The 13,484-nt window shown below is 36.4% G+C and overlaps 1 non-coding gene across 1 annotated transcript; it reads right to left on the minus strand.

Annotated features, from left to right (window-relative positions):
• Positions 1-2,458: 2,458 nt before the first annotated feature.
• LOC126487935 (small nucleolar RNA SNORA63) lies at positions 2,459-2,588 on the minus strand. Its single transcript, XR_007588529.1, has one exon. It is a non-coding gene; the product is annotated as a small nucleolar RNA SNORA63 (small nucleolar RNA).
• Positions 2,589-13,484: the final 10,896 nt, after the last annotated feature.

The raw sequence follows: 13,484 nt of genomic DNA on the forward strand, positions 1-13,484 counted from the left end.
TGCTAGAATGCTTAATCTCCTGGTTCAGATTTTATTGCTGTCCTGAATAAATAACACATAATAATTTTGTTTTATTAATAAAGTGATCCATCTTTATTGCCTGGTGCTTGTTAATGACGACTGAAAATAAAGGACCCTAACAATAAATTAGAAGTGTTTAAACAACTGAAAAAAATGAATCAATTGTTACATATTAGATTTTTTTAATTGGATACATTTACAGATAGAGTTCAAAATCCTTTTGGATATCCTTTGTTGTTTGTTGATTAAAAGCACTTGTTTGTTGGAAATGCTTAGAAATAAGTAGTACCTTTGTTAGGCCAATTATTCAGCACATATTAATTTTAGAGTAAAACTCTGATAAGATCTATTGAAATGCTAGGATTTGATTTCAGAGGTCAAGAAAACTTCAAACTAAGTTGCTAAATAGAATAACTGAGGATGAACAGATTCCCTGAAGACGACCTTCAAAGAAAGAAGTCAAAACAAGGTTCTGTCAAAACTTACATTTCATTCTTCTGTTAAAGCTCATCTTTCACAAGACACTGAACTACTTGAAGATTTGAAGCTGCTGAAATGCATTCTTCAGCTTCTTGATTTCTTTTGTATGCATGATTTTCCTTTGCCTCTTTTCTCATGGTCAATTATTCTAGAAACACCTGTGCAGCGCTGTGTATCTATCACAGTAACTTGTTCCAAGGAATCCTGCTGACTTCAGCTGAGATGGTATTTTCTCTGGGAGTCTCAAATAGTTTTCTTCTCATATAGAATACTATTTCCATCTCTAGTGTAATACCTATCCATATCTTGGGTTCTTTACGTAGTCCCTGGATAGTCTATTGTAATATAGGTTTCTTCAAACCACAGAAGGAGTCTTATTCTATTGTATATCCTTTGTTCACATTACAAAATCAGGCATATAGTAGAAATTGCATGCACACAGTAAATATTGAACACAATAAATCTAGAAATATAATTATATGGAGACAAAATGCAGAGGCTATGAGAAAATATACCGTGCTGGTTGGGCAGCAGCTAGACCAGAGATTTGAGTTGGGTGGCAGGGTGCTCATGTTCAGCTCTGTTACTTGCATGGTCTTTGACCCCAGGAAAGTTTTGTCTGCCCTAAGTCTATAATCTGTAACACAGACACCATAAAAGGGTTTTTTTTTTTCTCATGGAAATATGAATCTTTCTTTAGAAAGTTAGTACACACAGCCTATAAAAAATTTACTATAATATTCTAAATATTTGATGAATGTCTATTGGAAAGTGAAATATAGATAGGGAGCTTCAGGAAACATAATGTTAAGTAAGTAATAAGAGATTTGGTAGCTATAATTAGCTAGAATTCAACATTCCAGATCATAATTTATAGGAGGTTGGTGATTAACTGACCAGAGTCTGTTTCTTTTCCTGTTAAGTCTTAGTCCCAGGACATCAAGTTTTATTTATTATCTTTACAGTAATATTTTTTATAGGATTACCCTTCAGTTTTTAGGATCAGAAAACTGACCGGCTTGTTAAAACTTGGATGCTAAGCCCTCTCGATGAAGTCTCTGTGGAGGGCTTTGGAAGCACCTCAGGTGGTCATGATGCCTAGCTTCTGAGAGCTACATGTGGAGGTTCACTGCTCTGGTCATATTTCCAGAAGCACAGATGTGTAGGTTAGGTTTGCAAAAGACTACCCGCTGATTCAGAAATGCTTTTCATCCATCTTTTGCCCTCAGTCATAATATTTATACCTTTTATAGAATTGCTTGCTTTGTTCACTGTGCTTTCATGTTCTAAAATTGTAGGATATAATCTTTAGCCTCAAATACTTTGTGATATAGTTAGTTGAGAGATGAGTGCTAAACACATTTAAATGCTGCATAAATTTACAATTTTAAGTTTTGGTATTAAATTCCAGTGTAGTATAGAAAAGAATATGAGATGCTTCAATCCTCAGAGAAGATTTTGCTGAGTGAGTTAGCCAAGAAAACTACATGATAGTTGATTGGGCAAGAAAGAGTGATAAAATTATGGAGAAGCATATAAAAATGCGAGTGAAGGAACATAGACAGGGGCCAGACATGGTAGTACATAGTACATCTCCAACACTCAAATGGATGAGTTTAAGATTAGCTTCATCTACAAAGCAAGTTCATGATCAATCTAGGCTATGAAAGAGTACTTCAGGAAAGACAAAGTATATGTAATATGATATGAGCACATATAATATGAAAGAATTTGGGGAAATGCTGAGGCTACAAATTTTAAGGGGCGATTGGGATAAGGGAATGAAAAGAGAAGTTGGGGGAAATTGTTTATCAAAACTAAAAACATATGATAAAGTAATGTAGAAACCTAATAGTTTATAGTTTATTGTATTATGTGTTTTATTTTATTTATTTTTTTTTGCAAATGTTAACAACCTTTTAATCAAGGATCTCTAGTAAGGTACACATTTAATTTCGTGTATGAGACCAAGCGTCCCTGGCTGCTACTGAGTGTATAGCAGACAGGTATAGTTAAGAAACAATATTGTTTTGAGCAGGGGGAACGACAACATAGCACTCAACAGCCATATTGTGTATTATGTGTTTTAAAAAGGAATTTAAATGAAGGTCTCCTGCATGAATGGATAATAGTTCATCCAGAAACTACAGGTTAATGAATTAGTATTCCAGTGTCAGATGTGGAATAGTCCCCAAAGACTTATTGCTCAAAAATGTTGTTCAGGTCTCCAAACAACAGAAGACAGTGTTACTGCTCTTGGTTAGCCACTAGCATTTGACGATAAGACTCTGTTACTGAAGACATCACATGCCTTGTTTGCAAGACATACAGAAATCAATATGAAACTGAGGCAGAAGCATCCTCCTTACTACCTAATTTTTGTGGTACTGCAAACTGCAAAATGGTGTATAGGTTTGAGGGTAGCAAAGTTATCAATGGCTTAATCTGCCTATGAGCTCTGTGGGTATAATACCTTCCTGTCAGGCAAGGTACACCTGAAATTACAATATAGGTAGCTGAGAAGTTTAAATAAAGCCTCTCCTGAAAGTTATATAAGCAGTCAGCAATTGCGTGAAGATAAGAACTGTCTAAAAACTGCACAGGGAGCTTTATGCAGTCAGCTTTTGTGTGGTAACAGTTCTGTATTGCATTGATGAAGATGTCTGTGAGTCACCCATGTGGCTGCAAGTAGCACTAATCAGCCCATTGGTTTACTGTGCTAGACTTGACTATAGTTATTTCTTTGTTCTGTCTTTGGTGCTCTCCTCTCTGAACATATGTTTGCTCATATCTCCTCAGAGAACCCACACAACAAATTCATACCTAAAAAGATCTACATAATCAATGAATGTACTCTGCAATGTGTGGTACGATAAGCAACTGAGCAAGGTCCTTCCATAGGGCAAATCCAATCTTGGTACTTCTCCCTGTACAGTCCAGCATGGTATGCCTCTTTGACAAATAGGAGCTTCCACATGAATAATAGAATATCTCCCAAACATCTAATGCACTAAGTAGTATATTATAGCCCATAAAAGTGATACACATTAAGCAATAGAATGAGTAGGCCACGGTCCAGATGCATTGCCTTGTCAGTGAGCAATAATTTGAAACTGAGCCTGAACTCTTTGCTTCAGGAAGAAATTCCCTATGTGAAACAGGAATTGTAATGGGAAAACGTATAGATTTTATACACTTCATTGGTTTCTTATTTGATAAGAATATTAGAAATAAAGAGAAGATTTTGCAGCGTTGACGTGTTACTTGCATTTAGCAAGACATAAGTTAAGAAAAAGAAAGTACTACTAGTATCTGTCCTGAAGAAATCTCCTTATTATCAAAACAAAAGCAAAAAAAAAAAATAAAACTTAGGACTCATGGAAAGAATTAGATAATGAAGACAGTATGAGTGAGGTAGAAGTATTGAAAAGTAGATATTTAATTGCAAAATTTATTCATATTTGACATTTATTTACAAAACAAGGGGGGAAATCTATGATTATGAGAGTACACAAGGTACCAAGCAATGGTCCGAGAAGCTATGGTTCAGAAACTATGATAGTTTGGATATGCTGTATTTGAAATCCTTGAATTGGAAAAAAAAAAAAAAACTTTTAAAAAACGTAATGAAAGTGACCACCAGAGCCTGCTGTGGAATGCTGTGGAATATGGAGGCCAATGGGATTAATCTGGATGTTTTGCAAGAAGTAGAGAATGCGTGATGTTAGTTATCAATCCCACTGTGAAGCAAATGATACCTAAGTGATGGGAATATGAGATAAATTTTCATTCAAGAAATAGTCTATACAAGCCATTAGGGCTGCTTTGTTCTTAATGGATGTGGGCCCTGTAACCATCAGGAACTTTAAGACATAGATGAAGGCCAGATATTATTAATAAAACTGGATAGGTGAGAGGAGAGTTTGGTTCTGGTTCTCTGGAACAGATGGGATTGTGTTCTCAGGCTAGTCAAAACAGTTCATTTCCGAACAAAAGGATCTCAGTACTAGTGTGGAATTGGTTTTTAGGAACATTCTTTTTAGTGACTGAGTCAAATTTATTAAGAAACACCAAAAACATATTTAATAAAGTTTTCAAATGCATAGTCTTTTAAGTAATTATAGACTATAATACTTTCTATTAAGTATTCTTTATCAAATTACTTCAATATCTTTATTGTGTTATCAAAGAGATTTCAGTACATTGTTACGTTAGAAGTGAGTTACGTTTTATCTCAAGCCTATTTTCAGAAAGCTAAATGAGGTAAACCAGGGTTTCCAAAGTAAAAGGAGTCTGGTTTGTGGTCCTACACCATTTACGTGAATGAGTAGGAAATGGAAGACTAACCCATTGATGGATAAAAAGGTAATGTTGAAAACCATTCACTCAACATTTTATTTGAGTCAGAAAATTCTACAAACTGCAACTTAACATGCAAACAATTGCAGGTTTTTCAGTTTTATATAGAGAAAATAGAGCAAATTAATTGGGATAGTTGTATGTAACAATGTAAATGCTATATATAACTGACATTTGAATACATACACAATATTTGCTCTATTATAAAATACATATAATATTTTCTCTAGAGGTTGCCTGAAAATTAGAATAAAAGAGATAAAATGTTTAAATAGTATACGCTGTGAAGACAATAAAGGGTGTGTTTACTAAAGAGCTTGTAGCTACAAGCTTCAACAATGACCAAATTTGTACTGAAGAAACAAATCAATCAAACTAGTTGTTATTTGGCATCATGCAGTCAAAAACAATTGTGGATTGGACAGTCTTTCACATTTCAGCTCGTTGTCATGGAATCATTGCATTGAATTAAAAGAAAAAAAATGATTCTTCCTGCTCCAGAGTTTTCAGTTTCTACAAAGCATTAAATACAGAGATCTGAAAACAGAGAACAGTTTTAAAGTCTCCACATAAGGCTTAGTCATTAGATTCATTTTAGAGCATGCCTTTGGTGTGTCCTGAATAAGCTGATACTGAACATACCCCATGCTGTTTGTCTTTGGGAGGTGTCCTAATTTAAACTTTGCTTTGACCTCTGAACAGATGTAGAATAGAAATAGCCATAGAGCTGCCCAAAAGGTGAACAATGCTGGGTCCTTCTTTAGCTACCAAGAATATAAATTGAGAATAACACAATATCATCGTGGAAACTTACTCAGTTATTCTTTATTTTACCTCCTTAACTCCAGTGTGATCTATTGAAAATAAATACGAATTATGTTATCTTTAATCTTCCATCTGATTTGAATCTTATGTAAGCACTGTAATTCTAAGTAACCTCACTTGTATTTTGTCTAGACAGACTAGAAGATGGCATGTCCCTTCCTGACTCCCGTGCATGCTGCAGCATGAATATTAACTCATAATTCCAGTTTGCTTACGATGAGCACGGTTGGAGCTGTGCTTCAGCCACGATTCTGTCCCCTGCCAAGGCCTACAGAGAATTCCTTCTTTATTAAACACATACTGCAGATAAGGCATTCAATAGGGCATCTGTGACAGGAAGTCTCACCACTCCCCATTTCAGTGTTCATTAATCTGGAATATTTACCCTGAGTGGAAAGGTCACCTCGATGCCAAAAATGCCTTTTACCCAATGTTTCCCACACTCAGGGCATGAGTCATCCTTCATCTTTGCTAACAGAGTCAAGCATGAACTAATTTAAACATTGAAGTAGTGGCCAGCATGCCTATTTAGTTAAACAAAACCATAAGCAAAACAAAACTATCCAAACTTAGTTTAATATGGTGATCATTGCCAAATTAATCTTTTAAACTTTAAAATAATGTCAAATGGACTATTAACCACTTAAATTATAGGAGCTTCAAAGATAGAATGATAGTTCATTCTGTCCTATATTTGAGATTGAATAATGACTACCATGTGATTTATTTATTTATTTATTATAGGTTTCTGTCTCTTCCCCGCCACTGCCTCCCATTTCCCTCCCCTCCCCCAATCAAGTCCCCCTCCCTCATCAGCCTGAAGAGCAATCAGGGTTCCCTGCCCTGTGGGAAGTCCAAGGACCACCCACTTCCATCCAGGTCTAGTAAGGTGAGCATCCAAACTGCCTAGGCTCCCACAAAGCCAATACATGCAGTAGGATCAAAAACCCATTGCCATTGTTCTTGAGTTCTCAGTAGTCCTCATTGTCCATAGATCACTGGCAATTTATCTGATTATCACTGAGAGTTCACTAGAACTCACCAGCACCTTAAAACTTGGTCTCACAAACATTTTAGAGTGCACATTTTCCCTCCTTATGCCCCACTCCCATTAACACACCATCTTATTCATGTTGTCCCCAAAGTTTTCAATAACAACATTGAAAGAACTCTTGGGGTTTTAAACGGATGATGAGAAGGTAGGCGAAGCTAGTTTAAGGAAAGCAGATCTTCTGGCTGTAGCACCATAATAGCACATAGTGCTGCTTCTGGGATGCCTTTTCTTAGTCAACTCCTTACTTCAATCAAACCTATCTTTGCCTTTCCAGTCTACTTTCTCATGACTTTTTATTTCATTTACTTACAACAATCTCTCAGCAGAGTAGTCTTTCCTGGTTGTCCCATGTCTACACGGCCTATCATTTCACATCTTAAAGGTTTTCATTTCGGAGCACTCCCCCACTGAGAAAAGCAGTCCGTGTCTTGGCTCATGTTGGACACATTATACACTGTTGAGAACGAGTACTTAAACTGCGAGTTTATTTATCAGTATTGTACACGGAATGAGTCAAAGACTTCTGTTGTAATGCTGTAGTGCTGGGTAAGCAGAAAGATTAAGAGCCAATGATGGTAAGCATCTAGAATACAAACGTTGACTTGTTTTCCTTCTTGATGTCTCTGTTTAGGAGAATCAATGCTTCTCCCTTGTGTAGATTGTGATACACACAAAGACAAACGCAGAATAAATGAGTATGGTGTGAATTTCATGAGCTGGCAACCACAGGGAGCACTAGACCTTGTGTTAGGTCCACTTACTCAGAAAGAGTTTCTCTTTACTCTAAGTGCAAGTATATATATATATATATATATATATATATTTCATGTAGATACTCACTGCTTGTTTTACTGTGCTGGAATGGCTCAATAGATCATAGCTACTGTATAGATTACCTGTTCACACTGATGTTATCTATATTTTATTGTTCTCAAGCTACAATTACTCTAACTTTCACAGAATTGTGCAGGAAAGTAATACACATTCATTAAATCTGATTACAACCCCAACTTTGCCATTTCCTAGTTCTGTGACCTTGAATGAACAATTTAATTTGTGAAAGCCTTGATCTCGTCAAAGCTCAATCTAGATGCAGATAGATAATTACTTCATTTCATTTTGTATAAGGATTATGGGGAATGGTGTATGTGACAATGCTTTCAAAAACAAACTATAAATATGTATTGCTTTAGATCTGGCTTTAGACTGTACCAAAAAAAACCCTGGAAGCAGAAGTTTATACAGTTTCCACTTTTGTCTCTTCTTTTTGTTATTTTTGATAAACTTACATTCTATGTAAGTCAATGCATAAATATGGGACACATTTTAATTACAATTTTGGGGAGCAGTATAGAAAACACAATTTCAGAGGAAGTAAGGCTATAATCTTGGGCTCTCTAAAGTTTAACAGTAAATACAGTAAGGCATACATCTATACAGATGACTGGAAGATGACTAGACAGACAGACAGACAGAGGATTCATTAGTGGAGAGGGTGTGTCAAGCCCTCACTATAAAACCCATGGCAGATCAAGAGGAGGTAAGACACGGAGGAAGTGAAAAATATGAACCTTTTTGGATATCTGCCGAGCTGGACCTAGGCTCTGCTTGGTGAGCATCATGTCTTATTCTGAATGGTATTTGCCCAGATGAGCTGACAAATCAAATACTTGGGGTGAGGTCGCTGTAATGGAGACAAATGCCTACTAATACACAGGAGACTGAAAATGGAAGTGGGGGGACCCAGAATTAATCCAATGTATCACTTCCCTTCTACGTGTCAGCTTTAAAGAGTTGGCCTCTCAGAGACCACAGAAGGGAGCGGTTAGTGAATTAATGTAATGCATCATGACAGATTCCCTTGAAATCTATCTATAAACCCTAGCCTGCAAAGGTAGAGGTACCATGCTTAGTCATCGTAGAGTATTTATGAACTGCACAAGTTTCACTTTCTCATTCACTGGAAATTTTCTTTTGTAAAAGATAAATACACAATATACAGCTTCAGTAGATTAGAGTCTTGTTTCTTCTAAAACTAAAATTAGGAAAAGCTCCATTTTCAAGTTATAAAAATAAATTCCAGGCCAATTATTTTTCCTACTTAGTTCAATTACCACATTGTGAATTTGAAATGCTAATGAGAGTCCTCTTCTTTCTTCTTCCCCTTCTCTTCCTCCCCCTCCTGTCTTTTCCTTTTCCTTCCCCATACTCTTCTCTTCTGCTTATCAAAGGAGATTCCCAGGAGGACAAAACAAATAATGTTTTATATTTCTGCTCAAAAACCCATATTTATTTCTGCTGAGGCTGTGGGTATGGTATTGTTTTCAACTTAGAACATAGTTTCTCATTAAGTAGTCTCTGTTTTCTAATCAATCAGTCAGCAGACCATAATAACCACATTTTTGAAACTCTAAGTCTTCTTTTGATTCACATTTATTTGAATTTCATAAATCAAATGAGAGAGGAAAATATATCCCATGTTTCTTAGGCTGGAGACAGTGAGTAGGATATGAGATGTTACATAGTCATGAGACAGTTGGTCTGAATAATAAGTGGGTATTATAAAGCCCACAGCATTTTGGCTTGAATAATAGATTATTAGGCACTTATAAAAAAGAATCTTGATGAGGTACACCTCTTAAAAATATGTTTATGATATGCAATTTCTTTGTAAGTGAGAAAGTAAAACTTCCTTTCTTCATATATTGAATCCCAGACCAGAGTTTATTTTAATTTGAATCTACGATTATAAAATGAAGCCATTCCTAATGTTGCAAAAGGCAGCTCTTTTCAACAATGCATGAAACACACCATGGCCTGATAGTTTTGCAAATATTCTTCAGAAGCAGAGATTATTAACTTTTCTTGCTTGTCTCAGAACGGCAGCATAAACCCTCACACCAGTATATGCTGTAGTACACTTGTTAATGTACCCGAAACTTTCGACTTGTGGTGCTTGGTGACAACACCGTGCACATCCGTGCCAAGGGGCAGTAGTCCCTGTCAACAGGAACAGTGGGTGACTATGTGGTTGCTCTATCTTCATTTAACTTTTCAAAACTGCTTGACTTAGGAGTTGAGCTGCAATGCAGACGAGTACCCATCTTTACGCTGATTTATTTGAACAGGTTTGAAGGATATACTGAAGTGAATTATTATACCTTGTCAAAATAATGTAATGGTTTTTGGAGTTACTTTTCAAAAGGGCAGACATTTTTGGCTTGAGAGACTGAATAGAAACCACATTGGTTTTAGTGGTAAAAGATATTTGCCAAGACAGAGAGGAGGGATGAAGGAGGATTCATGTCAATGCCTTTTCTGAGACTTAAAGGGACCATGTTATCCGTCACCTGTTGAGGAAACACGTGGTAACTTTTCCTTTGACACTACACTAAGGTTAATGGGTCATCTGGGATGGAACGAGATTATATAAATCCATGAGGATTTTTATTTGTTTAGTGTTACTTCTGAACAATTGTCTAATTCCTAGTTTAAATTCTTAAGAACTTTGTCCTGGGCCTCTGAGCAATACTGATTTAATTAAACATTCAATACACATCAGGCACAAGGATTATTTTTCTTGCTGTTCTAATTAATAACTTTGTATTGAAAATAGGAAGTGCCTATTATATACTTTGACACATTTTTATATTAGGTATACTCTATCTGCAAATAAATTGATATCTGAACACTGATTAATTAGGAAGTAAGCCGTATAAATTCAATACTGGTACTCATTAAGTAGTGGAAAGTTTTGTTGTTCTTCACTTTATATTTGATAAAACATCACTCAATTTATTTAATTTTTAGAATAATAGACTTCCTTTTTTCTTAGAGTAATTGAATGCTGGTATGCTTAACCCTAAGGCAGATTTTTTTTTTCAATGAGACCTCAGATGCTTTTTCTTATGGTTTTTTTTTTTTTTTTTTGCATTTGGAAAGCATGTTTTTAATAGAAAATACTGAGAAGCTTGCGAATTTATCTGAATTTTTCACCAAAATGTTTCCTGAGAGATCATGCAGAGTAGGGAAAATCCAGGTAGGCTGCCTGCTTGCCAACCAAACTCCCAGACTTTCTCACTATCTCTTCTACTAACTTTATCCCCAGCCCTGCATTCGCCTGCTTTATCTGCACCATCCTCAGACTGGGGCAGAGACTCCCTGCTCTACCAGAGACCATGCAGACTGGGTAAAACCCAGTTAGGCTACCTGCCTACCAACCCCCTGTCTCCAATCTCTTGGCCTAGTTCCTCAACTTCCCAGTCTCCATACCCCAACCACTAACTGAGGCAGATACTCCCTGTTCTACTTGTGAAAAGCCTGACCACCAAAAGTCCAGCCCTCAACTGGGGTGGAGACTTCCCACTCTACCAGAGATCACAAAGACCAGGAGAAGAAACTACCTTACTATCTCAGTAAGATCTCCCCAACTTCCACCCCTGTCCTGCCATCTCCTAATTGCCTTGTTCCCACCTCCAGCTGAGGAGGAGGCTTCCTGCTCTACCAGAGACCAGACAGACTATAAGAAGACCAGGCCACACAGACCAGATTAGAGAGGAAAAAGAAAACAAGGGGAAAAAAAACACTGATACAACAAAGACAAAATCAGAAATCCATACCTAGAACTGTAATTATCCCAAACCCAGATACCAGAGGTTAAACATAAGTGCACAGTCACCAATAGCCAAGGCAATATGTCACCATTAGTACTCAGCTATTTTACTACAGCAGCTCCTGAAAATTTCAGCACAAGAAAAGCCCAAGAAAAAGACCTTAAAATCAACTTTATTAAGATGATTGAGGCATGTAACAAGAAAACAAATAAATCCCTTAAAGAAATTTAGGAAAAGCCGGGCGATGGTGGCACATGCCTTTAATCCCAGCACTTGGGAGGCAGAGGCAGGTGGATTTCTGTGAGTTCGAGACCAGCCTGGTCTACAGAGCTAGTTCCAGGACAGGCTCCAAAGCCACAGAGAAACCCTGTCTTGAAAAAAAAAAAAAAGAAATTTAGGATAGCACCAACAACAGAAGGAAATGAATAAATCCCATAAAGAAAGCCAAGGGGATGGGGGTAAACAGTTGAAGTAAATGAATGAAACATTCAGGACCTGTAAATGGGACTAGAAGCAATAAAGAAAACACAAACTAGGAAGAATTGTGAAAATAAAAAATCTAGGTAAATGAGCAGAAGCCACAGACATAAGCATCAACAAAAGAAGAAAAAGATGGAAGAGAGAATCTCAGGAATTGAAGATATGATAGCAGAAAGATAATTAAATCAAAGGAAGTGATTAAATCTTAAAAGGACCTGACACAAACATTAGGAAAAAAGAAAACTAAGAATAATAGGAATTGAAGATGTAGAAGATTTCCAGTCCAAAGGCCCAGAAAATATTTTTAACAAAATCATAGAAAAAAATTTCATAACCTACAGAAGAAGATGCCTATATAGATATGCGAAGCTTACAGACACCAAATAGGTGAACCAGAAAATAAAGTACCCTTGCCACATAAAAATCAATTAACTAAATATTTAAAATAAAGAAAAAAATACTAAAAACAGCAAAAGAAGAAGAGCAAGTAATATAAAAAGACAGACCTATTAGAATTTATACCCAATGCTTAAGGGAGATACTAAAGGCTATGAAGGCCTGAACAGATGTCCTGCAGATTCCAAGAGATCAAATATTCTAGCCCATACTACTGTACCCAGAAACAATTTCAATCAAGATATTCTATGAAAGCTAAATTTAAATTTAGTCCTATGGAATGTACTTGAAGGAAAACTCCAATCCAAGGAGATTAACTACACACACTCACACTCACACACACACACACACACACACACACACACACACGCACGCACGCGCGCGCGCGCGCACGCACCGAGAGAGAGAGAGAATAAATAATCTCACAATGTCAAACAAAAGAAGAGAACACACACACAACCACCACCACTACCACCACCATCAGCTCCATCAACATTAACAAGAGCAGCAACAGCAGCAAAATAACAGGAATTAACACTCGATGATCATTGATATTTCTCAATACCAATGGACTCAGTTCACCAATAAAATGAAACAGGCTAACAGAACAGATGGAAAAACAGGATCCATCCTGATGCTGCATACAAGAAACACATTACATCAAAGAGAGCTATTACTTCAGAGTTAAGGGTTAGAAAAAATGTTTCTAGGACAAGAAAAGATGTCCTAGAAACAATCTGCTGCAGCTGTCCTAATATCTAATAAACTAAACTTCCAACCAAAATTTATCAAAAGAGATGGGGAAGGTCATTTCATACTCATCAAAAGAAAAATCTACCGGGGTGATGTTTCAATTCTGAACTTCTATTTCCAAAGTGCAAAGGCACACATACTTTTAAGAAAAAAAAATTTAAAAAGCTTAAATCACATGTAAAACCCCATGCATTTATAGTGGGAAACTTCAATACCCCAATCTCACCAATGGACACATCACTGAAACAAAAACAAAAAAAAAATGGAGCTAACAGATGTCAAATGGTCTTACCACATATATACAGAACATTTTATGAAAATGAAAGATTGTACTTTCGTTTTGGCACCTTATGGAACTTTCTCCAAAAATGACCACATTCTTGGTCACAAACCAAGTCTCAACAGATAAAAGAATATTGAAATAACCCCCTGTACCCTATCAGACCACCATAGACTAAAGCTGCATTTCAACAATGGAAACCACAGAAAGCCTAAAAATTCAT

The sequence above is a fragment of the Alexandromys fortis genome, unplaced genomic scaffold, assembly GCF_014885135.2.
Source record: "Alexandromys fortis isolate MF-2015 unplaced genomic scaffold, M_Fortis_MF-2015_v1.1 scaffold_176, whole genome shotgun sequence".
NCBI classification, from domain to species: Eukaryota; Metazoa; Chordata; class Mammalia; order Rodentia; family Cricetidae; genus Alexandromys; species Alexandromys fortis.